Source organism: Rhipicephalus microplus, chromosome 3, assembly GCF_043290135.1.
Source record: "Rhipicephalus microplus isolate Deutch F79 chromosome 3, USDA_Rmic, whole genome shotgun sequence".
Taxonomy (NCBI): Eukaryota; Metazoa; Arthropoda; class Arachnida; order Ixodida; family Ixodidae; genus Rhipicephalus; species Rhipicephalus microplus.
The window spans coordinates 102,627,228-102,652,140 of record NC_134702.1 but is presented as its reverse complement, the minus strand read 5'-3'; the positions used below and the strand labels follow the sequence as shown (position 1 = coordinate 102,652,140).

The 24,913-nt window shown below is 48.3% G+C and overlaps 1 long non-coding RNA gene across 1 annotated transcript in view; it reads left to right on the top strand.

Moving 5' to 3' along the window:
• Window positions 1–24,913, top strand: part of LOC142803270 (uncharacterized) — a 181,646-nt gene that overhangs the window by 104,299 nt on the left and 52,434 nt on the right. The window contains exon 4 of the long non-coding RNA XR_012894036.1: window positions 17,962–18,027. This is a non-coding gene — a long non-coding RNA (uncharacterized LOC142803270). The remainder of the gene's footprint in view (window positions 1–17,961; window positions 18,028–24,913) is intronic.

Genomic DNA, 24,913 nt, shown 5'->3' with positions numbered 1-24,913 from the left:
GCAAGCACACTTGCTTGGTACCCACTAGGGCATTAATAATTAACTTTTGCGTAGTAGGCTGGCATTCGCTATGCTATTTTCCGTCATTCTTCTGAGAAGCGTGGTACCTGTTGAACACTTGCTAGGGATTTGGTGCCAATTGTTCATGGAGTGGCTGACGATGATGAGGCATTATGGTTGAATTGGGTATGCACCACAGTTATTAGGGAAACAAGAACAAGCTTTTTATGGGTTGGAGCATTGGACGGCCCACTCGTTACGCTAATCACATTAGGCGACGACTAGTTGTACTTTTGCTGTTGTAAAACGCTTTCTAACGCGATTGTTTTCCTGATATCAAGCCTGCCTAAGGCAAGTTTGACAAGTCACAAGCACCTAAGTAGCTCAGTGGTAGAATGGTGGGCTGGCACACAGCGAACCTTGGTTCGAGCCCCACTGTGCCATTGGTGCTAGTTCATGCCTGCCTAAGGCAAGTTCGACAACAAGTTCCAAGCACCGGTGTAACTCAGAGTTAAAAAATTAGACTGGCACCCAGCGGACCCGAGTTCAAGCCTCACTGGTGCGAAATTCACGCGATGTAGTTACGGACACCGGAAGTGGCAGTGGTGGCGGCGGCGGCGGGCAACATGCAACTGCGCGTGACCCAAGTTGTGGCAAGTTTGACGACAACTCACATACGCTGGAGTAGCTCAGTGGTAGAATACTGGGCTGGCACCCAGCCGACCCGGGTTCGAGCCCCACTGTGCCATTCGTGCTAGGTCATGCCGGCCTAAGGCAAGTTTGCCAACGAGTTACAAGCACCGGCGTAACTCAGGGATTGGGCTGGCACCCTGCGGACTTGGGGGCTGGTGCAAAATTCGCGTGATGTGGTAACGTACAACGGCGGCAGTGGCGGACAACATGCAACTGTGCGTGACCTGAGCTGTGATCTCATAACAGCTTTCGCTGTAAAACGCTTGAACAAATTATACCAATATCAGTCTTGCCGGTTTTTTCCAAGACCACTTGAAATGTCAATTCAAAGTCGTATTTCTTCTTTTATAACATAGCATACATTATTGACCAATGTGCAATTTGGGTTCACCCAAGGTCAATCTACTAAAATAAGCCTCCTAACACAAAAGGAGATATTATTAGAATCTTTGGAACGTCAGCTATGTACATTCGCAAGGCCTTTGAATATATAAATCATACCACGCCTATAGAAAAATCAGACTACTATGGCTTTCGGGGTGTTTTTTTTTGAAATAAATAAAATCCTACTTTCAGCACTGCATACAAAAAGAGGTTATTATTAATTACAGGTACAATGTGAAACCACTTGTTCAAGGAGCACCACAGGGAAGCATCTTAGGTCCTTTGTTTTTTTGCATTTATATTCATAACTTATTGAACATTGATCATGACGAAAAATTTAATATATATGCGGACGACACCACAATTCCAGCAACTTCGAAGAATGCTGAAAATGCCGTGAATAAAGCCAACGTAGTACTGTTAAAACTATCATCTTGGAGCACAGCAAACTCATTGAAAATCAACGTTAATAAAACAAAAGCCATACTTTTTAGACCAAAAAATCGAAACATTGACACTTCAACGAGTTTACATCTCAATATTCCTGGTCTGCAAATTGTGCTCTCTTTTAAATGGCTTGGTGTCATATTTCAGTCACATATATTATAGATTGATCACGTGCAAACAGTGGTGGGTAAATTCTCCCAGGTGACTGGAATACTGTGCAAGTTGCGGTTTTTTTCTTCCAGAATGTTGAACTTATATTGCATAAATCTCTGTTTCTATCATACATCAACTACTGTCATCTCCTCTGGGGCACTACAACACTTACTAACTCTATTACCCACCATACAATGCAGAAAAAACCTGTGTGTTGCATTCTAAACGTTCCTTATTTAATACCAATGGGTCCTCTTTTAGCAAAAGTTAACGTGCTACCAATGTCTGTCTGTTATGAAAATATACAAAAGGAAGTTATAAGAACAGTACTACAAAAAACAACGGCATCTCGAAACGCACTTTCAACTTGATGCCAAAACATAAAATAATCAACCCAAGGAGCTCCAAATTATGGGAACTACCAAGGTCCACGACAAATTATATCTATGAGATGTTATGGTATAAACTTCCGTACAACGTAAACATGAATAACATCCTATTATAATCCATGTGATTGTATCTAAGAGTGAACATTTGCTGTCTCTGCAAATACCTGTGTGGCAATGCCAAGAGCGTGGTATGTATTTTTGTATAAAAATCTGTTCCCACCTTTTCTATGTATTGTGCTCATTAACTTTTGCATTTTCACTCGTATAAAGTTTACTTTGCTTACTTTTGAGTTTGCAGTATGTATAATGAAGAGAAATGTTTATGTTTGACGAGGAATGTTTATTATAATTTGTGTAATTACCTTATAATTTATAAGTTTTGTTTCAGTGTTGAAATGCTGCTCTCATTCATTGTTTGTTTCTGCCTGGAAAATTGGGGCCATGAACCACATCAAGCCTTGGGCTTTTTGTTCATGATCTTCAACGTTGTACAAATTTGTTGTACAAACGTTGTACCAGTAAAAATTAAGCTATTTGCCGATGACTGCCTAATCTATTGGCTGGTATCATGCAGAGAAGATTAAGTGAATATCAATCAGTGCTTACAAACCCTAAACTTATTGTGTTCTAAATGAAGTATAAAAATTAACATTAAAAAATCCACTTACACACACATTACAAAAAAGAAGGAAGTGCTTTCGTTTGCATATATCATTGGTGCTTATATGCTGGTGAAAGTCTGTAATTTTAAATACTTTGGTGTAACTGTAACAGATAAGTTGAGCTGGCGTCCTCATGTCGATAACATCTGTCAATCAGCATGTCAAAAATTGTGCTTCCTACGAAGGAAGTTCGGCCGAGCCACGAAAGATGTCAAGCTGCTTGCTTACAAAACGTATGTCCGCCCGAGATTGGAATACGTTAGTGCTGCGTGGAACCCACACCAAAAGGTCTTAAAAAATAAATTCGAACGCATTCAGAGAATGTCAGCTCGCTTTATCTGCTCCAAATATTGAAGAAGGGATTCTGTTACAGAAATGTTAAATGTATGTAAATTAGAATCGCTAGAACTAAGAAGGGGGAAACAGAGGTTGAAACTTTTTTTTCAGATCTTGCATGCCGGGGTGAAAATCAACATGGATGATTATTTGAAGCATTCTTTTAAAATGTTTCCAAGAACAACATGCACTACATTCATACAACCAATACATGCCCGAACAGATATCTTTCGATTTTCCTTCTTTCCCGATGGTATCATTATGTGGAATGAATCACCGAATGATGTGGTGCAAAAAAGAACTTTGAGTGATTTTGAGATTTCTCTTGATAGGCATGTTGTTGAAAATGTATCGTTATCAGTGTTCATGTATGTGTTTCCTTACAAATGTTTCATCAGTCATAGATATCATGTTGGAAATGTATTGAGTGAAAAAGCATGTAACTGTGTTTCTCATATAATCATGCCATTAGTTGCAGAGTTCATCTCACAATATTTTTCGAATAATTAATTTTGTGCAACTCAATTCTTCACCCTCTCTGTAACGATCCTCAAGTGAGGGTTAACAGTAGGACAAATAAATAAATAAATTTTGAAAGAAACATTGATTTGATTCGAATTCATATGAATTCATATCACAGCAAAGCAGGAACCGAGTAATTGCTTCCGCCAGTCGTCTCTTTTCACCCGCAGAGCGAAAATTTTCCATCACAGAGCGTGAATGCCTAGCGCTAGTGTAGGCTATGACCAAACTCAGGCCTTACCTTAATGGCCGCACGTTTTCCGCAGTCATGGACCATCACGCTTTCTGCTGGCTCTCATCACTAAAGGACCCGTTTGGACGTCTCGGTTCCTAGGCACTACGTCTTCAGGAATATTCGTTTGAGGTACATTTACAAGTCGGGGTGACTTCACATAGACGCAGACTGTCTGTCACGTCATCCATTTGGAGAGCACAAAATCCCAACCTTGATTCGGACCCCTGCGTGCTGTTCATCCGTGCTTTGCTTGACATCGCCAATGAACAGTGACGGGACCCATTGTTAGTGGCTATTATCGTTCGTCTAATGTCCTCATCACTGAACCCGACTTGAACCGACAAATGGTTCGAGCTGCATTTGTTGGTTGGTTGCGAAACTTTAATTTGGTCCTGCAAGGCGCGCGTCAGCGTGCAGTGGGCGACTCCCACGTCGGGACTGTTAGGCCGAGCCTATCAGCCGCTCCGTGGGCGTGCTGGGGCCCAAAGTTGGTCGGCCAGCAGGGAGCTGCGTAGGGCCGCCTCCCGTGCAGCTGACCGATGTAGTGTTAGGGATGGTGTACATTGCCATGCACTCCAAGAGCATGTGCGCCAGCGTGGAGACATCCCCACATGCGGGGCAAGCGTCATTGGGGAACACGTCAGGATAAATAGTGGGAATGGATCTTAGGTTAGGGTACGTGTCGGTCTGCAGTAGTCTGACCGTAAGGCCCTGTGGCCTATTAAGATTTGAACGAGGCAGTGGATATAGTCTTCACGCGAGGTAAAAATGCTTTGTAATTTCGTTGTACGTGCCAGGCGCGTCCCTGTTTTCAGCAACCCCGTTAGCCCCGAATCGTTGCCTGGAACCGGCGCGGTCGGTTAGCGCGCGCGCGGCCTCGTGGGCCGACTCGTTGAGGTTGGGGGGATTGCCATGGACCTGTCCAACATGTGCAGGAAACCAGATCAGTACGTGGTGCTTGATACCGTCACGGCCACCACCCTGGAGCACGTGCATCGCTTTCTTGGAGACTACACCAGGCTCGAAAGCACAAATAGCTGACCTAGAGTCACTATCAAACACCTTTCTTTCACTTTCCAGGATGGCCAGTGCGATGGCCACTTGCTCGGCAATTGTCGGATTGTCAGTGTGAACCGATGCGCAGTTGGTGACTTGCTGTTTGGAGTCGACGACGACTGCGGAGAAGGCGCGGCTCCCACGGTACGCTGCCGCGACGACAAAGCTGGCGCCGCGCTCCTCACTGTGAACCTGCTTGACAAGAGTGGCAGCTCTAGCCCGTCGCTCACCACGATTGTGCTCGGGATGGACATTCCTCGGTATCGGTGCCACGGTGATGAGGTCGCGCATCTCACGGGGCACCTGTCTCATCTTCTCGTCCACTTCAGCCGGAGAGTGACCGAGCTCTCGGAGTGTATGTCTGCCGGTCTGGGAGCTCGAAAGGCGTGCGAGCTGGGCCCACTCCTGCGCTTCGGCAATCTCCTCCAACGTATTGCCACATGATATGCTTGGGTGAGATCCAGGAGTAAAAGAAGACAAAGATGATCTATCTGAGCTGCTGCTTGGCTAGTCGACTGAACGAACCCATTAAATCAAGTTGGTCTTAAGAAACGTGACAAGACTTGTGGAGTTGCTGGGTACAACGTCTCACGATCCACCCGATGCCCAAGACCCAACCCAGCAGCCGGAACACAAGCCCTGCACCCGTGGACACTCCTGTTCACAGAGTAAGCCGCCGCCAACGAGGCCTACCACCTGAGACACCAACCACTGGCGCAGCGACTATGACTTCTACACAAGATCCCGTACAAGCTCCGACACCTTCCACGCCGATCTACTGCACCGTCCAGAACCCACTTATGCCTAGCCCCTTTCACGGAGAGTAGCATGAAAATGATCACTGGATGAGTGAGTTTGAACGTGTCGCAGCGATAAATTACTGGGCTGATGTCGCGAAGCTCCGGAACGTGTACACTTGCCTAATAGACGGTGCCAAGACGTGGTTTTTGAACAGGGATGATGTTCTGACATCTTGGCGTGAGTTCCAGCGTTGCCTTCTGGAGACCTTTTAGGAGCCCCAACCGCCGCGAACGGGCGGAGCGTGCACTACAATCACGCATCCAGATGCCAAACGAGACCGTCTCGATGTATGTCGAGGACATGACATGGTTTTTCAAGCGAGCGGATCCTGCTATGACAGAAAAAAAAGTTGCGTCACCTTATTCATGGTGTGAAGGAACAACTTTTTGCTGGTTTGGTGCGTAGTCCTCCCAAGAGTGTTGCTGAGTTCCTTACTGAAGCGGCAACAATGGAGCAAGTACTGCACCAATGGTCTGCCCTGTTTCACCGCCAAGTGAATGCTGCCTCAACTCCCGAAATTTTCGCCACCCCTAGGAGCAAGAGCTCCGAATGGATTCGCGAGGTCATCCGATCTGTCGTCCGGGAAGAAATGGAAAAGATGTATGGGACAAGGCAAATCGATGTTGCTTCTATCACCAGTGTCATTCTTGACGAGTACCAGCAGGTGTTGCACGCCCATCGTTTTCCGCCGATGTCGGTTGATCCGGAACGGCTTCTGTGTCTACTGACAGTCGCCATCGTACGTACGCGGAAGCCTTGCGATCTGCCATGCCTGTTTCTGGTCAAGGAGTCCCGACCCAGGCAGTGCCGCACGTCCCGATCCGGACAGTGCCGCACGTTCCTATTCACACAGTGCCACACGTCCTGATCCAGACAATGCCATACGTCCCGATCCAGGCAATGCCATACGTTCCGATCCAGACAATGATGCTGTCAGTCGCGATTCAGTCAGCGCACCCTGGTTTGGACATCGATGGTCGCCATGCACCGACGCGCAAGTCTGAACTGTGGCGTACGCCGGACAGACGACCACTCTGCTATCATTGCGGTGAGGTTGGTCATATTTACCGCGAATGCCCATACCGTCAACTTGGCCTGCGTGGATTTTCCGTCAATTCACCTTGTCCTCAAATTGGTCGAAAGCCGATGTATATCGAAGAGTATCTCGCGCAACAGCGTGCACCCTTTACACGATGGCAATCGCGGTCACCATCTCCGAGGAGACCCGCAGCCACTGGGTCACGTTTCGAGGTGATGGCACGGGAACGCTCTCCGAGCCCTTGTCGGGAAAGCTGAAGGCAGCGGCCTTCGGGAGCAAGGTCGCTGGGACTCAAAGTGGGGAAGACCTCCCATCGACGCTTGCACGCAACACGGGAGACATTTCATCAGAGAGTAATCTCAGTACCGCGTGTCACTTGACATACCTGTGCTGATTGACGGTTTTCAGGTCAATGCATTGATAGCAACTGGTGCACACTATTTGATTATCAGTGGGAGGCTGGCAAAATATCTCAGAATAGTGAATACGCCATGGAATGGAACGCGAATTCGAACTGCTGGAGGACACTTTGTAACACCGCTGGGTCACTGTACGGCGAGAGTTAAAATTCGTGCGTCAACGTTTGTTGTGCTCAGCTTCCTCGTTCTGCGCGACTGTTCACGTCAGTTGATTATCCGCATGGACTTTCTTCAGGAATACGGTGCGATCATAAATCTTCGTGAGTGCATCGTGACCTTCTCGACTCAAGGCGCAACAGATCGAGACGCGGATAATTGCCGTAGACCTGCACTGCGTGTTGCTGACTACAGTGTGACGCGGCCGCCTCGAGCGACTGTTCCCATCGAAGTCACTTGTGAAGACCTCCGGGACGATGACGTGGTGGCTGAAAGCAACCTATCACTTCTGCTACTCCAAGGTGTATGTGCCGCCCGAAGTGTTGTGCGTGTCCGTAATGGGCAGTCGCAAATACTAGTTACGAACTTCAACTACGAGCACCGGCATCTTTTCGGCGGAACCACCGTAGCCTATGGAGACCCTGTTGCCGACGTCACTTAGTGCTTCGCGTCCGAGGAAACGCATGAGGATGAGAAATTTCTAGACCCCATCGAAATTAATTCGACGCTGTCAGACAAGAGAAAGGCTGCACTTCATTCCCTTTTAAGGGAGTTTCGGTCTTGCTTCGCCTCTTCTTCCTAAGTCCGTCAAATACACCTCGCCAAGCATCAAATTATTACCGACGATGACGTCCGCCCCATCCGGCAGCAGCCTTATCGCGTTTCTTCCAAAGAACGTGCGTCTATTCACACACAAGTAAAAAATATGCTCGATGACGGCATTATTGAACCATCCAGCAGCCCATGGTCCTCGCCAGTCAATCTAGTGAAGAAAAAAGACGGAACGCTACTATTTTGTATTGACTACAGGAAGTTAATAGCGTCACGAAAAAAGACGTTTACCCGCTTCCACGGGTCGACGACTCTCTCGACAGATTACGACGCGCGAAGTATTTTTCGTCCATCGATCTGAAGTGTGGCTATTGGCAAATTGAAGTGGATGAACGAGACCGAGAAAAAACCGCGTTTGTGACTCTAGACGGACTTTACGAATTCTGAGTTCTTCCCTTCGGCCTCTCTTCTGCCCCAGCCATTTTTCAGAGGATGATGGACACAGTTCGCGCTGGCTTGAAGCGGCAAAGCTGCCTTGTCTACCTCGATGATGTGGTCATCTTTTCCGAGAGCTTCGAAGAACATCTGAAGCGTCTGAAAAAGGTTCTGGAAGCCATTCGCACAGCTAAACTCACGCTTAAACCCCAAAATTGCCATTTCGGCTATGAAGAGCTGAAATTTCTGAGACATGTCATTAGTGCGGATGGAGTGCGACCTGATCCAGACAAAACTGCTGCTGTCGCCGCCTTTCCTGTTCCATCAGATAAAAGAGCAGTACGCCGTTTTCTCGGCTTGTGCCTGTATTATCGCCGATTTATCGCCAAGTTCTCGAAGATAGCTGAACCTCTTACGCGACTCACCCGAGATGACGTGCCCTTTACTTGGAGCGCAGAACAAGATGCAGCGTTCGCAGAGCTACGGCAGAGAATGCAAGCAGCCCCTGTTCTTGCCCATTTTGATGAGGATGCTGCTACATAAATTCATACAGATGCCAGCAACGTCGGACTTAGCCCTGTCCTTGTACAATGACACGGTGGCGTTGAACATGTAATAGCTTACGCCAGTCGTACTCTTTCTTGAGCCGAGACCAACTATTCTACATCGGAAAAAGAATGCCTTGCAGTCGTGTGGGCGACGACCAATTTTTGGCCTTATCTCTACGGTCGCCCTTTAAAAGTAGTGACTGACCACTACTCGCTCTGCTGGCTGGCAAATCTCAGAGATACACTCGGCCGTCTCGCTCGGAGGAGTTTTACGTTTGAAGAAGTTCGATATTACGATTGTGTACAGGTCAGGGCGCAAACACGAAGATGCCAACGCGCTTTCTCGAGCGCCTGTGGGGCGCGCTGTCAGGGGCTCCGAGGATGAAGATGACTTTCTCGGCGCAGTCAGTGATTCCAAATTTATGTCAAAACAGTGGGCAGACGACGAATTATGCCCAGCTATTGATTCCCTGAAAGGTCGGAACTCTCAGGTTCCTCAACAGATTACTCGTGAAAAACGCCCGTGGTAGCGACAAAGCCTTTTTGTCTAAGAAGAGGCATTCTTTACAAGAAAAACGCCCGTGGTAGCGACAAAGCCTTCCTACTCGTTGTTCCTACCGACATGCGTGATGAGATCCTCCTTGCGTGCCATGATGAGCTCACGTCAAGACATTTGGGCTATTCGCGAACTCTCGCCGGAGTACGCCAACGGTATTACTGGCCGCGACTATCAACTTGTGTACATCGATGTGTGAAAGGCTGCCGTGAGTGCCAGCGTCCCAAGACTCCGCCTGTGAGACCCGCGGGCCTGCTACAGCCGATCGCAATACCACGGACACCGTTTGACCACGTGGGAATGGACCTTCTCAGACCCCTTCCTTTGTCGTCCTCTGGGAACAAATGGATTATAGTTGCGAAAGATTATCTTACTCGTTATGCTGAAACAAAATCGTTACCCTGTGGCACATCCTTTGAAGTTGCACAGTTCTTTGTGCACCAAATTTTCCAACGGCATGGTGCCCGGTCATGCGCGATTACGGACAGAGGGACGTCATTTACAGCACGAATGATGGAGGACATTTTTTAATTAAGCTGCACAAGTAATCGAAAATGACGGCTTATCACCCGCAATCAAATGGACTGACAGAGAGGCTTAACAAGACCATAGCGAACATGCTGTCAATGTACGTTGACCTACCACACAAAACCTGGGACGAGATTCTTCCATACATCACGTTTGCATACAACACGGCAACGCAAGAAACAACGCGATTTCCGCCTTTCGACTTGTTTACGGACGCAACGTGCGAACCGTGCTGGATGCTATGCTTCCGTGTGACCAAAGCAATGAACTCGCTCCAGATGCTGAGCAATACACTCAATACACCGAAGAAGCTCGTCAGCTAGCTCGCATAAACACCAGTAACCAACGAGATGCAGACGCACGACGTTACAACCTCCGCCATCGAAACGTCACCTACCATTCTGGGGACCAAGTGTGGGTGTGGATCCCTGTTCGGCGACAGAGCTTATTCGAAAAACTCCTAAGCCGTTATTTTGGACCATACAAGGTTCTTAGACGTGTCACAGATCTTACCTACGAGGTATTTCAGGACGGCGCAGCGTCTTCTCGTCGACAGCTTCGGACCGAAACCGTGCATGTCGTTAGGCTGAAGCCCTACTTCACACAGTAGCCCTTGTGGTTCACGTGTTGCGACATGCCGTGACATTGCGCTGCTGCTGCTGTTCGTGTTCTCCTGTGTTTTTATGCCTTTTCTTTTTGCGCTTGGCGCAAGCATAGGCGAAATTTCCTCAATTGCGCTGCGTGTTCTGGTACTCTCCCTTTTTTGGTTCTCTATATTTGCATGTGTATGCCTTAATTTTTTTTACAAGCATCGAGTTGATGCTTTCAAAGGGGGGACTATTGCCACATGATATGCTTGGGTGAGATCCAGGAGTGAAAGAAGACAAAGACGATCTATCTGAGCTGCTGCTTGGCTAGTCGACATAACGAACCCATTAAACCAAGTTTGTCTTAAGACGGAGGTAATCTTCCGAGGTGTCTGTGGCCTCCTGGAGGGAGCGCTCTACTTGCCCGTCGCTGCCACCTGTACACCAAATGGTATTATCGTCCACGTAAATTATGTGGTTAATGCCTTCGGTACATGAAAGCCTCTTGGACAACCCGACCATGACAAGGTTGAACAGGGTGGGCGATATCACAGACCCATGTGGCGTGCCGCGCGAGCCCAGCTCCATCTCCTCGGGGACAAGGTCTCCCAGTCTGAGGGTGGCTCTCCTACGGGACAGGAATGATTTGACATATTCGTAGAATCTGACTCAAAGGCCGGGCTCAGCCATCGACCGCAACACGAAAGAGTGAGTAACATTGTCGAACGCTTTCTCTAAGTCGAGGCCGAGAATGGCCCGCATGTCTCGAGTGTTGCAGTCGATGACTGGTTGCTTGAGAAGCTTTATGGCATCTTGCGTCGAAAGCTTGGCCCGAAAACGAATCATGGTGTGCGGGTAGAGCCCATTGTCTTCAAGGTACCTAGTCAACCTATTGAGGACCACATGCTCGGCTACCTTTCCCACGCAGGATGTGAAAGAAATGGGGCGCATGTTGTCCAGGTTGGGTGGCCTCCTCGGCTTGGGAATGAGCACAGAGCGTGTGACCTTCCACGGGTCAAGGACCTCGCTGCTCTGCCATGACTCGTTGATGAATTCGGTGAGGTAGTCGATTGACCGGTCGTCCAGGTTGCTCAGGGTCTTATTAGTTATGCTGTCAGGGCCCGCCGCAGACCTTTGATTGAGCCCGTGGAGCGCCTGCCGAACCTCTTCATGGCATATCTCGGCGTCAAGTTCAGTGTTGACCGGTCCCGAATAGTTGGGGTACGTTGTTGCGGGGTTCGAGTCGACAGGGAGGTAGGTACTTTTGCACCAGCTGCTTCAAAACCTCCTCTTCTGAAGGGGACTGCTTGGCTTCGTGCATGGCTCGAGCTAGTACAATCCGCTGGTTAGTTTTGGTGCTAGTCTTGTTGAGCAGGTGCTTGAGCAGGTTCAATGTCTTGCCATTACGCATCTGGCCATCTACCGAGTTGCACACCTCGTCCCACTGCTGCTTGGAGAGGACGTGGCAGTGCTCCTCTATGGTCTTGTTTAGGTCAGAGATTTTCTTGCGCAACCTGTGATTGAGGCGCTGGCCTTTCCAGCTGGCGAGAAGTGACTGCTTGGCCTCGAGCAGGTGAGCAAGACGGCTGTCCAATTTTTCAACCAGAAGATCAGTACTAATATTCTTCGTGGTACTTATGACATCCCCTCTGAGCTGACTAATCCACTGCTGGTGGCTTGGCATGGTAGCAGGTAGGGGTCGGTCGTGGCCGACTTTGCCAAACTGGTCCCAGTTTGTCCAAGAAAACTCCTGTGCCCTCTTTCGTACCACTAAGAACTGCGTCACCAGGACGTAATGGTCGCTACCTAAGTCAATGTTCAAGTTGGCCCACTGTACATCGGAGAGATTCTCGACGAAGGTCAAGTCGGGAGTCGAGTCTCTGCAGGATGAGGTGCCCACGAGTGGGAAAGGCCGTGTCGGTGATTAGAGTCAGGTCCATGTCTGTCGCGTTATTCCACAGTTCCGCGCCCTTGCTGGTATTGTGCGGGTAGTCTCAAGTGTGGTGCGGAGCATTAAATTCACCCGCCACAACCAGGGGGTTGGGACCCGCCAAGTTGACAGCCTTCTTTATGAGGGCCCTGAAGTGCTGTCGCCGGTCCTTAGGGCTACTATACACATTGAGAAAAAAGATGCTGCTTCTGTCCGAGCTGCGCGGCAGAATCTCGGTCATGACTTAATCGGCGCTGCTGGTGGTCATTTTGAGGTCGTGAGAGATGTGTGTGAGCTTATTACTGACCAAGGTGCAGACGCCCCGGCCATCAGAATAACGCGAGACGGGCTGGTAACCAGTAAGTGTGACGTTTGGGGTTAATTTTTCCTGAAGCAGAATGACGAGGGGTTTTTCGCTAGAGCATCGAGTGTACTGTTGCAAGGACGTCTTTTTACTGAGAAGCCCCTGCAGTTCCATTGCCAAATGAAAAACGTCTCACTTGGCTTGGCCATCTTGGTGCTTTTGTGGGCTGGTGCTGCCCTCAGATTAGCTAAGAATAGCGTGGACGATGGGGCGCGTAGTGCCAGGCTGGGGTTGTACGACGGCAGTTCAGGTCAAAGCGGGTTTCACTATGCTTTCGAGAAAGGACTCTACCTTGGATATTCAGTCGTTGTGCGCGGCCAGGCTGATCTGGAGTTGGGAAAAATTCTCCCCAAGCTTGTGGAAGCTTTCACTGAGCGCGGATAGCGTGTCTCGAAGCTCAGGCCTGACTCGAATCGCTACACCTTCCTGTTCGTAGGCGACGGCCCTCTTCTTGGGAACACTTCAACCCTCACTGCTGCTGTTTACGGCTTCAGTGCTGTGAACCTCCATGAGCAGGGGCATTGTATCAGTGACACATGCGGCGGCGGGTTGCGGTGGTGGGTTCCTCGCGTTCTTAATCTAGGCAATTTCGGACATAAGCCTGTTTATGGTTTCCCTCATCGCTGCGTTCTCGCGTTTCAGGTGGGAAATCTCGCGCGCACCCTCCGCGTGTTCTGGAAGTGACCCCGACAGTACCTCAGCTGGCCTTACTCGGATCGTGTTGGTCCAGATTATAGAGCCCGACTTCATGCTTCTCGCTGACACCCCACTAGGCTGCTGTTGACTCCCAGTAGACCTGGATCGAGACCTGGAGTGGCTCCCAGATTTGTAGCGCCGTGCTCCTCCTCTTGTAAAGGAGCGGCTCCTGGACCAGCAACGGCCCCTGGAATGTGACCGAGAACGTGGCCTGGAATGGCCCCCGAAACCGCGTGACTGCTGGAAGTCCTCCCCATCCGGGGGAGCTGATGGTGGTGCCGTGGGCTGCCTTGATCGGTGGCGTGAGACTTTTCCCAGCGCCTTCGTCGCACGACATACGGGATCTGGAATCTTTGCCTACAGTCCTTGTCAGCCGTGAGGTGTAGCCCACCGCACAGCCTGCACTTGGGGTTACACTTGTGTTGTGCGTCAGGATTTGAAGCCCCGCAGCCCAGACATACGACGTTGCCTGGTCTGAGACACACATCAGCATGGTGACAGAGCCGACCACAAGCGTAGAAAATGTCTATTTTCTTGCGATAAAGCGAACATTGCACAAGGGTGGGGCCGTAGCGTTCAAAGTTTGGGACTCTATGACCGTCGAAGGCGACGATTACCGTACCGGTGCTGCCTATGCGCTTGGCTGCCAGGGCGCGCGGATTTCTTTCATTTACGATCTTGTCAATATCATTCGGACTGTCAACGAGTGGAATACCTCGGATCACGCCCTTGCACGTGGAATAAGGGGTGGCCTCGTAGGCACTGACCTCATATGTTCGGCCGATGACGATGATCTGCCGAACTTTGATGTAGTGGTTGACATTTTCCCTTCTAGGCGTGCAGACAACCATAATATTCTGCTGCACATTGGGGCATAGCGCGTCGCCCCAAAAATCTTCGGCGCAGATGCTTGTGGCCGCCAGGATTGCATCAGCCAGCACGGTGCAGCCGGTCTTGACAATATTGAGGCCTCCGTGGGGCTGAATCACAATCTTGGTATCCTTCCTGGGGAGCTGGGGCATGCGGCCAGCGCGGATGATTCTAGCTTTGATGTTATTGCCACTGTTGTGGCCTCGCAGGGACTCGGCCGTTGTCGACTTCGTCTCGTTGAGAGTAGCACCATTAGGATTAGCGCCGGCCGAGCGCGTGCCAGCACTTCTGGCGCCTGCAGACTGCCAACCTCGGTCTTCTGTCACCTCTTCGGGGGTTATATCCTCCCCCACCACCAGATATTCAATTTTTTTTTCGAAAAATAGGCCCTGAGAAGAGCGAAAAGGGCACCCGGGAACGGCGACGTTGCTGGCATCGCACCGGCATGGGCTTACCTCGTTAGGCTTAGCCCAATCGGTGGCCGGCTCCGGAAAAAAAACCGTTATAAAACGTAAAAATAGTCCACTCACGCAGCAGGTTTTGGCATCAAAATAGTCCTGGCACTTTCACTGATGTGACACAAACAAAGCTGAACGCGCACTTGAAAAAATCACTTGAAGATCATTGTAGGAAGCAGGAGCTGCTCGAAGGTCGTATGAACTGTTCGAGCTGCATGACCACATTCTTTACCGTCGTAGCTTCAATGCTGATGGCCCGGAACTACTTCTTGTGCTACGCCGCTATCTAGGCAATAGTGTCCTGGAACAACTTCATGATGTACCAACTACCAGTCACCTTAGTATCTCTCGTACATACGATCGAGTGCGACGTCGCTTTTTTCTGGACTGGCATGTACCATACTGCGGTTCGTTACGTTGTTCATGTGACTACTGCCGACGACGAAAGCGTCCTTCAGTACAGCCTTCTGGCCACTTACACCCCATTGACATACCTAGGAAGCCATTCTTCCGTGTTGGAATTGACCTAATACTTCCTTTTCCTGCGTCCATCTCGGGTAATAAATGAGTTGCTGTCGGCACATACGCTTTTTCATTACTCGAGCACTGCCGACAAGTTGTGCCACCGACGTCGCCGACTTTCTTTTGTACGACGTGATTCTACATCATGGCGCCCCTCGACAGCTGCTCCCCAACCGAGGAAGGTACTTCCTTTCACGTATCGTCGACGACATTCTCCGTATCTACTCCACTCAGCACAAGCTTACCACAGCTTATCATCCCCAGACGAATGATTGACCGAGCGTCTCAATCAACCACTTACTCAGATGCTGTTAATATACGCTTCGACGGATCACTGCGACTGGGACAGTGCACTGCCATTTGTAATTTTTGCTTATATTTCTTCACGACATGATACAGCAGGTTATTCACCATTCCATTTGCTAGTCGGTCGCCATCCAGTGTTACCATTTGAGACCCTCCTCCTTTCAATCATACCCTTGTCTACTACATACACTATCGACGACATTGTTCGAGCACATACAGCCCGACAAGTCGCCCATGACCGACTATCTTTGTCGCAAGCACACCAACAAGGTCGTATGACAGCCGACATCAAAACGTTCACTTCCCACCGGAATCTATGGTACTCCTTTCGTCACCTTGCCGGTAAGTTGCCTTATCCGAGAAGCTTCCCTCCCATTACAACGGCCCCTATAGAGTACTCTACCAACTTAACGACGTCAATTATGAGATCACACCTCTGGACTCAGCTTCTTCGACCACGTCACTCTAGACGGGCATTGTACACGTTTATACACTGAAACGATATTGCCCTGCTAGCTCTTCATCACCTTAGAAAGCTCCGCCACGGCACTTCCATTGTGAGAGGGTGATGTCACGGTGTGACATAGACATGAACCAGTGTGATGGTCGCCGAAGATGAAGACGACGAGCACACGTAGAGTGGGTGCGTGGTACTCATCTGCTATATCGTCTGGCTGACGAGGAGCTGTTTGAATAAACCTCGATCTTGCCTTTGTCACAACATAATCTTCTTTTGCATGAACATTGTGCGCAAACAACCGTTATACCATGATGTGCTAGTAGCGGAAGTAATTTTGTGGTTTGGTACTTGTTCTGCAAAACACTCACGAACTTTTCAACATGTTCAAGTTGGTATTGGCCTCGCCTCTAGGCAAGGCAGAGATTGACGAAACCTCACATAGCAGCTTAACTAGTTCTTTGGCCTTTTATGGTGACAGGCAGAAAACGTATAAAGGCGAAAATTGAGGGGAAGCAAATCTTTGTTTCAAAATTTGAACGCGATAGCGACATTCTGTTTGTAGTGCGTATTTAAAACACTTAGCTCATGAAACCTCTTCAAATTGGCTATGCACCCACTATACGTGGCCACCAAGGAATAGGTTCAGTAGCGTGTGTGCTTTTTGCAGTGGGTTACCAGCTTTAAACCTTGGAACCTTTAAAACTTGAATCACATATTCTGACGCCCGTTGGCAATGTACGCTTGTACTACGCATTATTACTGCAATATTTCACATTGCATTGTGAAGCATATATAGAGGACGCGTGTGTTTGTGAAGCATGAAAGCTACTTTCACGGCATTATCAAGCAGATGAAGTTCTTTTCACTGTTTCCACAAGCAGTTGAGTGGCTGGGTGGTAGAACATCGCCTTGCCACGCAAATTCAAACATGCGTGGTTCGGTTCCCACTGTGCTGTACGATTTTTTATCATATAATAATTTACTGTGCATCGTTCTCGATTTTTAGGTCGCACATAAGGTGATGACTTTCCGCCCACAACCAACGATGCCGACGCCGCTGTTTCTGCGAAACGAGCTCTTTAACGCTATTGCGTTAATATGACGGACAAACACGTCAATGTACCCCATACAATGCGCGAAAATATACGGAGGATAGAAGTGTGAGCGGGAATCATTGACGACGTGGTCGAGTCCTGAGGTGTCTGCTGCGGAGCGCACTTATTTGATGGAAAGGCTGTTGAGGGCATTACTCTGACAGAATTTGTCATAGAAATGTTCTCTGGCTCGCTACTAGACGGCACAAAGGGTAAATGTACACAACCGACAATCGTTCGTATACTTTACTTCACAGATGTCCTGACGAAAACCCATATGCATGAATATATGGGTAAATAATGATTGACGTAAATCTAAGACGACTTTTTTACCAACTTTTACAAAAACCTTGAATATAGATCACTCAAAATTACTTGGGTCTTAAACATCGTAGTAATAAAAATGCGTGACTTGGAAATGCAATCAACATGCATTTTTGACATAGCATTATAGCATGTTCGTTCGACAAAATGACAAGTAAATTAGGGGAATAAGGAGCCATGTGAAACCGTCGTCCAGTGACATGCCGAGGGACGTACATTACGCTTGCAAGTAAATTTTTGTAGGGTACAACAAGTTCTACAAAAAAACTGTGTGCTGTAAAAATGCTCCATCAAGCGGCACATATGTTAAACACGTTTTCTGCAATTTGATCATCATATCTTTAGTTTTTTCATCCGAGAATAAAATTTATATCCATGAATGTTCTGAATTATTTTATGCGACGTTGCCGCAAGTAAGTGTGATATCACTTTCCCGCAGCCCAGGACATATGAAGGTTGTATGCAACCAAATGGTACGCCCTTTCAAGATGGAAAAGGTTGTATGGTGCGTATTGTTTTGCTTCCACGTCAGGTAGAAATTACATTTCGAAATTAGAAAAAATTGGCAGATCCCACAACCAGTGAGAATCGCTGATATGCGAAGCACAAATGAGGAAGCTTGATATGTAACTTTAAAATCAGCGCAACAATACGAGGCGGAAGTAAATGATGTTGTACGTGACTTTCATGTCATGATTATCACGTTTCGACTTTTCAATTACCTTCGTTATCTATTCACGTCACCAGATATCGAATTTAATATATGTGCAGCTAGCGAAACGGCCGCGAGCACGCTATGAGCGTAGCATGTGGTAATGTTTTACACGACACGAATATCATGATTATCATGTATGGACGTGTCACATACCTTTATCGTTCATTCACGTCCCGTAATAGCAAACTTGGCCTATATGAAGCTAGCAATAAAACCCCCAAGCATTTCCCCGAGGATGAACATGGTTAAGTGCGAATACACGGGGGGATGCTATGAGGGGTATTTATTAATTCGCACTATTATATTTATTATTCACACTATGGTGCCTTTATAGTGTAATGGTTCCTGAGAGTCGCAATTAGATCACACGGGGTAGTTTACGTTAACTCGGGGTAGTATATACACGGGGTAGTATATACACGGGGTAGTATATACACGGGGTAGTATATACACGGGGTAGTATATGCCAGGCAGCGATCTGCCTGGCATATACTCGCAGGCGCACGCCGTGGTGCGTTGCTATGGTGCATTCGCGTTTGAGCGCGTCCTGAGTCCTTCCGTCACGAAGCTAAGCAGACGCTGTGCTGTCTAGGGGACGTCGTCGGCGCGAAATGGAGCATATCCCATTTCGAGCCGGTTGCCGCCGGGGCCCGGCGTCAGACGCTGGTCGTGCCTAGAGTGAGAATATAGAGGGCTCGCGTTCCGCTAGCGTAGCGTCGCTGCGCCCAGCGTGGGCATGCGTCAATGGTACGTGCGCTCGCCGCTGTTTTAAGTGTGAATACACTTTATAAGCGACCCCAAACCATCCACCGCCGTCGGCGGCGTCCGCAGTCTTCTCTCTATCTTTAAAAGAAAGAGGACTTGGCGGGCCGCAGCGCGACGCTCTACCGAATAAGCCACGGACGCGACGCTGATATCTGTGTCAGTAACGCGCCTTATACCCCTCCCCCTTCGCTCGTTCCTCCGCTCTCCTCGCTCGCTGCAGCTGCGCGCGCACCCTTCTCTCTCGCGCGCCCGCCTTCTCTCTCAGTCTCCCTTCGAGAGCGGGTCGTTAGGGGGAGTAAAGTTAAAATCCGTTGGCATTCGCCAGTGAGTTAACGTAAACTCCCCCGTGTGATCAAATTGTTATTCCCAGGAACCATTACACCATAAAGGCACCATAGTGTGATTAATAAATATAATAGTCCGAATTAATAAATACCCCTCATAGCATCACCCCGTGTATTCGCACTTAACCATGTTCACCGTCGGGGAAATGCTTGGGAGTTTTTTTATACAAACTCGAGTAACGAACATGTCTTTCCTGTTCTACCAAACCACGGCTAACTTCAGAAAACAACCCTTCAGCCTTCAGCACTAGCTATACAAAAAAAACCTCTTCTCGTTGAAAGCCACGTTGCCGTCAATGTAAATGAGCGACCACTCAGAACCAACATGGTGGCCCGTCAAGTATGGGGGCTGTTTTAGCCAGTTGTAAGCAACCATGATCGGAGTTGTCACCAACGTTACTAGATCCTGCAGGATCTAGTAACGTTGGTTGTCACTACCCTAAAACGCGGAGACGCGCACACATGAAGGCTCCCTACATCACAAACACCCGCACTTCCTCCTAGCGGAAAAGAAGGTAAACACTTCGCGGTTGCCGGTGAGCAGCCGCCGCAGCGCCTTCGAAGTGGCGCCGGCTGAGAGGTAGGTGTTATCTGCCGGAAGCGAGTCGATGCATGAGTGCTGCTTTTTTTGCCTGTTTTAGAAAAGCTGTGCGATCCCAGCTGTAGTGTATACTTAGTGCGAATCGCGTGCACCGCCGGATGTACCTGGTAGCACTTTTCACGTATGCTCGCTTCACTCTTGATCAAGAATGGATGATATTTGCATGTGGAGCTCTCAGCTGTACGCTACATTAGTTCTTACTCATTGCGTCAACTGAGCTAGAACACAAGCAAACTTTCACTTTTAGTGTTGTAGGCATCGTGTCGCGTTTTCAGAAGTTGTGTCGTTCATACCGAAGGACAATCAACTTTTCTTGTTATCGGACTAAATGTGCATTGTACGGTGTGCGCTCGCTGCTTGTTATTTTAGTGCGCTCCCTGAAAATACACACTTTACGTGCACGATCGCGTATACAATACAGTGTTGCCTTCTTACCGACGTCAAGTACGTCAAGTACTTGGCCGGCATTACACGAAATAGTTGCGAAGCAAGCTCTCGAAATCGTACATTGCCACACTGTCACTATATACGAGCAAGGAACTGCTAATCGGCCCGAAGATCGGAAAGTCTGGTTAAGAGAGAGAGAGAAAAAAAAGGCCTTATGGCGAGTAGAACGCGTAAGTCACTGCCGGCTGAGTTCGAATCCGATGATGCAGGGGCTGAATGATTTTGATTAAGACACCTACTGGTGCTTCCTGTGCTTTCGCACGAAAACACTCCACGAAGTATTTCAGCACTCCGCGCTCGGGCCTGCCACGAACGAACAGTTGCGAAAAGGTGCGCTCGCAACATTTTACTGCTTGCAAATCATACAATACTCGTTAAGTTTATGCCAGGCTATACGTCCGCGCAGAATGAACCAGCGCTGAGAGCACGCCGTGGAGCGTGTGCTGTTTTGTTTCCCCCCTACCGGTTTGTTTGCCACATAAATTTGACGTCACTTCCACCACACTTCTCGCAATGCATTGGGATAGGATAGGGCCTCTCCTCGGTTTCTTTTTCCTCCATGCATGCAGATGCGACAACCCGCTTCGATCTAAACTTACGCTTGCAACTTGCCCACTGGCGTCACAGAAATAAATGAATTGCAAAATAAGCTACGTACCGCTTCATGTCGTATCACGCTGGGAAGAATACATTAGGTATGTACTGTTTTTGTAAAGGAGATCAGCTGTGCTTACTATGTCTGCTAAGCCTTGTCTCCGAGGCTTCAAAACGAATCTAGAAAACACTGTAAAATGCCAACGAATGCATTGTTCTTGAAGCTTCAGGGTGTAAATCTACAGCAAATAAACGCGTGAGCTGCGAACTTACGCGCCACACAGCGCAGGATGACGGCATGATAAGATCGATGCGGATGGAAATCGCACCCATAGGTGCTGCCATGTATACGTTCTCTGTATACCGTGGCCGACCGTGGCCTATGCCGTGGCCGACTTTCTGACGTGGCCTTCTGTAGCGCTGCTGAACATCCGCGTCGCGTCGTCTGCGCAGCGTGTCCGTTGCGTTGGCTTCGCTTTTACTCGTGTGCGCGCAGACGTCACAAGGAGGCCGAGCAGACGACGCGAAGCTGTTATTGAGCAGTGCTGCAGAAGGCCACTGCAAAAATATGAACATGGCAGAAATACGGCCATGTTAGGAGGAGGAGGAGGAATAAACTTTATTATTCATAAAGGGGGAGAGAAATGGGGGAAACCAAGTTTGAAAGGGGCTAGGTTGGGGCCCAAGGGGCCACCACTAGCAGACCAGTCCGCCAGCTTGGCCTGTATATGCAAATTCGAGCTCCTTAAGGACCTCTCCCAGGCTTCCGGTGAGGGAGATGGCTGCAGGAGCTCCTCGGGTGGAGAGTTGTTGGGTCAACCCCATAATACGTGGTCTCGTCCTGCCTGTGCTAGGCCACAGCAAATGCACTTGTGTAGCTTTTCGTTTTTCACTATTGCGGCCAGCCTCCTCTGCCTGAGTATGCAAAGAGTCTGAGCCCTTCGCAGTGTAGTCGCTTGGACCCGGGTTAATGCTTCATCTGGAGGTGGATAAAGCCTCTTTGTTTTCGGTGACGACTGAGCCGGACTCCGTAGCTGAGTGCCAGGTCATTCGGATTTCATTCCTGGTACCGCACCACTGCCCGGTTTATGTTCCCTCTGGCTGTCTGGTAAGCGGCCTAATTTCCCGGGTTCCCACAGTGGCCCGGAAGCCAAATGAGCTTGATTTCTTGTTGAGGTCATGCTAACTTTTGAAGTGCGGTTCTATTTGTATACCCTGCAGCATATGCCTTGATAGGCGACATCGAATCCGATATAATAAATTTCATGCCCTCAATGGTAGTTCGAATAGCAATTGCTGTTTCTTCTGCCTCGGTTGTGGAGCCGGCCTGAATGGTTTCTGTCCCTAATGTGCGTCCATAGCCATCAACCGCCGCAATAACATAATTCATCCCGCCAGCGTGACTGGCGTCCACATACGCTGCTGGTTTGCTATCCAGTGCTTTTTAATGCGTCCGCCCGCTCCTGCGGACGTCCTTTTCTTAGACTACCCACGTTTTTATCAGTGGTAGGACTTTTATGTTAGATTTGGTTTAATGCGGTTTCAAGCCTCACTGTGGGTCCAGTTAGTGGCTTTAAGTTTAGGACGTTCAAAATGTAATATCCTTGTCGAGTGCAGGATAGTCTCTACCATGGCGATGCTCGTTGGGCTTCAAAAATTTCGTTTACGATGTTATGTACACCCAGTTACAAAAGTTTCTCGTTGCTAACCCAAGTGGGTAATCCTAAGGCCGCTCTGTAGTTGAAGGGTGACGAAACAAGAAGGGTGACAACACTGCGCCCTGGGTGTACCTCGTGCTCCGAGTTTTATTACTGGACTTTGGGTTTCATCAAATCGCAGGATGGTAGTTCTGTCTTTGAGAAAGGCTGTAATGTAGTTATACGTTCGCACTCCCAAATTCATCTCAGTGAGATTAGATAAGACTTACTTGTAGGTTACCTGATCAAAAGCTTTTTGAACATCTAATCCTTGTAGTATCCTGGTGGAACCGGGAATGCCTGGGTACATGATGTCTTTTTTTTTATCAGCCACATAATGTATTCAGTGGACATACCTTGCCTAAAGCCGAATAGGGTTGGCGGAAATAGTTGATGTTCTTCTGTTTGTTCATGAAGTCTGGCTAAGACAACGTGTTCGAATGCCTTTCCCAAACATGAATTCACAGAGGTTGCCCCTAAATTTTCAGCTAAATTTCCAGAAAATTCAACAAAAGTAGTCATCTACTACGCATGCTCCGGCGAAACCGAAGGGGCTATCGTCACGGAACTGCAGGCAAGGAATGCAAGCATCAAACCGGTCGCCGCAAGAAAACTAGGAAGAAAACACATTGTTGCCGTTTCCGCAGGAACAGAGCGACCGGAGTACGTCAGGTATTGCGGGGCGACGCATGTAATCCACCCCTTCAAAGAACGAATAGAGGCATGTTTTAACTGCTGACGCAGCGAATATTGGCCGAGCGTTTGTCCTCAAGAAAGGAAGAAGAGATGCAAGCGTTGCGATGAAGAAACGCAATCGCTGCTAAAGAGACTTTTATCGTGTTGTGGCGCCATCTATATTTGAATGAGCAAACCACTGGCCTAAAAACGTCTATAGGTTCTGCTTATGAGCATTTCGCACTTTTATATGCGGAACATGAGAGAGGCCCTTGTCCTGCAGAAGAGGTAATCAGGCTGTTGATGACGATAATATGCGAAGCATTTCTTAGCGAACTTAGGCGACGTTGAGCGTATCTATCAATCTATCTGTCTATCTATCTATCTTTCTATATATATATATATATATATATATATATATATATATATATATATATATATATATATATATATATATATATATATATATATATATATATATATATATATATATATATATATATATATATATATATATACATCTAGCCGCCTACGACTTTTAGGACGTTTCGGTAGTGGTATCAATACCAATCTTGGTATGGCATAACCTGACTGTACGAGGAACATTTTTTATTCTGCTTAACATGAAAATGGATGTCATAAATGTAGTGTTTTACATTTCATGATCCTGCAGCTCTTGCGGTGATTTCGTTCGCATAGCATGTTGCAAAACTGGTACGGTATGACATGATTGCATGGCGAACACCAGCGACGGACTCTAACATGAAAATCATGGCATGCAGTCATGTAACAACTTGACTACATGCCACGCTCATGATGCGCTCGCGGCCATTCCGCTAGTGTCAGATATACCAAATTTGGTATTGTGGTACGCGAATGGATGACGAAGGTATATGGCTGGTGCAAACACGATAATCTTGAGATGCGTGTCATGTAACAACAAGACTACATGCCACGCTCATTATGCGCTGGCAGCCGTTTCGCGAGCTTCACTCATACCAAATTTGGTATTACGGGACGTGTATGGATGACGAAAGTGATACTGGTGCAAACATGAAAAACATGAGATGCGTGTCATGACACAACGTGACTACATGCTACGCTCATGATGCGCTTGCGGCCGTTTCGCTAGCTTCACATGTACCAAACTCGGTATTGCGTGACGCCAATGGATGGCATAGGTAAATGACACATCCAAACATGATAATGGCGACATGTGTGTCATGTAACAACATGACTAAATGCCACGCTCATTATGCGCTCACGGCCGTTTCGCTAGCTTCACATACGCCAAATTTGGTATTACGTGACGTCAACAGATGACGACTGGTGAAAACATGATCACAATGAGATGCGTGTCATGTGAGAACATGACTACATGCCACAGTTAGGGCACCAATACATTTAGACGTGACGCGGTGCGCGTGCTCGCCGGCGTTCATTTTGTCGCGTCACACCGGCGTTGCCGCGCCAAGCGCCGGTCCTGCCATATACTCGCAGGCGCGTGTCGTGTTGCGTTGCTTTGGCGCATGCGCGTTTCAGCTTGTCTGGCG